Source organism: Orcinus orca, chromosome 3 (genome assembly GCF_937001465.1).
Source record: "Orcinus orca chromosome 3, mOrcOrc1.1, whole genome shotgun sequence".
Taxonomy (NCBI): domain Eukaryota; kingdom Metazoa; phylum Chordata; class Mammalia; order Artiodactyla; family Delphinidae; genus Orcinus; species Orcinus orca.
Genome location: NC_064561.1, coordinates 158,446,789 through 158,449,272, shown reverse-complemented (window position 1 = coordinate 158,449,272; position 2,484 = coordinate 158,446,789). Strand labels below are relative to the sequence as shown.

The 2,484-nt window shown below is 37.2% G+C and overlaps 1 non-coding gene across 1 annotated transcript; it reads right to left on the bottom strand.

Moving 5' to 3' along the window:
* Positions 1–1,024: 1,024 nt before the first annotated feature.
* On the bottom strand, positions 1,025–1,128 carry LOC117200005 (U6 spliceosomal RNA). The gene has a single exon (XR_004481383.1). It is a non-coding gene; the product is annotated as a U6 spliceosomal RNA (small nuclear RNA).
* Between the last annotated feature and the right edge of the window lie 1,356 nt (positions 1,129–2,484).

Sequence of the window (2,484 nt, the reverse complement as noted above, 5' to 3'; positions counted from 1 at the left end):
CACGCGCCACAACTACTGAGCCTGTACTCTAGAGCCCACGAGCCACAGCTACTGAGCCCACGTGCCGCAACTACTGAAGCCCAAACGCCTAGAGCCCGTGCTCTGCAACATGAGAAGCCACCACAATGAGAAGCCCGTGCACTGCAACGAAGAGTAGCCCTGGCTCACCGCAACTAGAGAAAGCCGCGTGCAGCAACGAAGACCCAGTGTGGCCAAAAATAAAAATAAATTAATTAATTTAAAAAAATTTTATCTTTAAAAAGTAGAAACCAACTTTTAAAATTAAGAGTTTGTTCCTGAGTTCAAACATTCCTATTTCAGTAACCACCATACTTCAGCAAACAGAAATAGTTGTTTATGATCAGCTTCTATATTACCACATAATAAAGGTAATATTCTTGATGTCAAAGCATTAGCTCTTACGTCATTCACAATTTTTGCTCTGTCAATAAACATACTAAGAACATCTGACTTTATATATGTATACACACAAATTTATAAAGTAAACTGGTGAAATATTAAAAATTGGTGAATCTAGGTTAAAGGGTTCATGGGAATTCTTTGCACTATTCTTGCAACTCTTCTGAAAGTTTGAAATTATTTCAAACTAAAAAAAAGTAAAAATAAATGATTATTTGATTGGAGAGTAACCAAACTGCTAAAATTTTGTCTACTATCATGACTGTAAACATTATTAAATCCTTTAAAATAGTAAATCCTTTAAAATGGTACAAGCTAATAACATAAATTGCTTCACTAGTTTAGGTGGTAATGTAAAACCATAAATTGAAAAAAATTAACCTGATTAAAAATTAACATTATTGTAAAAATTACAGTTATAAAAAGAAATGCTTACATTTTTTAGAATCGTATTGGGTGGGCCAAAAAGTGCCTTCAGTTTTTTGGTTTTTTTTTTAACATCTTTATTGGAGTATAACTGGTTTACAATGATGTGTTAGTTTCTGCTTTATTAACAAAGTGAATCAGCTATACATATACATATATCCCCATATCTCCTCCCTCTAAAAATATGGAATGCTTCACGAATTTGTGTGTCATCCTTGTGCAGGGGCCACGCTAATCTCTGTATCGTTCCGATTTTAGTATATGTACTGCTGAAGTGAGCACATGCCTTCAGTTTTTTAAGTAAAAGTAAAAGGCACATGTTTCATTTTCCCAAGAACTTTTTTGAACAACAACATACCCTTTTGTTCCAGTACCTTCGGCCATTTTCCAGGCAACTTCATAATTCCATCTTCCCAAAACTTTTTATCTTGCCAGGTAAGAACTCTTCCAGGTGCCTTTTACAGTCTTCCAGGGAATTGAAGTTTTTTCCACTAAGAGAATTTTATAAAGACCAAAATAAGTGGAAATCGAAAGGTGCAATGTCTGGTGAATACGGCAGGTGAATCAGAACTTCCCAGCAAGCTGTAACAGTTTTTGCCTGGTCATCAGAGAAACGTGGTCTTATGTTATCTTGATGGAAGATTATGCATTTTCTGTTGGCTAATTCTGGACACTTTTCGTCAAGAGCCGCTTTCAGTTGGTCTAATTGGGAGCAGTACTTGTTGGAATTAATCGTTTGGTTTTCCAGGAAAAAAAAAAAAATTGGGGGGCTGGGACTTCGGGTAAATAAGCTGTAATTTGCGTACTTGAATTCAAGATTTCAGAGGTGGCTGAGGAGACGCAGAAAATTTGCTCTAGATAGTCAGGGAAAGGAGAGACTAGGATATCGAGTGGATGAAGTCATCTTTGATAGTGACCAGGAAGTCTGTAACTGACAGTAACACGGAGGCTTGGTGAGGGCCTTGCAGACTGCAATCTGTAGCTTAAAAACCTTTTAATTCTTTCTGAAAAATTTCAGACTTTAAAAAGGTACAGAAACAACACTAAGGATTTCTGTAAGCACTCCACTCAGATTCTTACAGCGTTAATATCTGATACAACCGTATGATTATAAAAATCAGGAAACTAACATTGATACAATATAATTATGTAATCTTACAGACATTATTCAAATTGCACCACTGTCCCACCAGTATCCTTATTTTTGGTCCAGGATCCAATCCAGGATCACACATTACATTTTTCGTCATGCCTTCTTGGTCTCCTCTAATTTGAAACAATCCTTCTTGACCTTGAAATTTTGAAACATACTGGCCAGTTATTTTGTGCAGAATGTCACTCAATTTGGGTTGTCCGATGTATGCTGATGATAAGTTCAAGTTCTGCATTTTTGGCAAGAATACCACAGTAGGGATGTAGCTTTCTCGGTACATTTTATCAGGAGGTACATGATGTTTATTTGTCCCATTACTGGTACCAAATTTGACAGCTTGGTTAAAGTGGTGTCTGCTAGATACTGCCAGGTTAGTTTTTCAAGGGGCGAGGAAGGAAATGTGGTGTGACAAGGGGCATACTTTGGAAGGAGGAAGGAGGACCTCTACCCAACCTCTTGCCTTCAAGCTACCTGGCAAGTGAGGG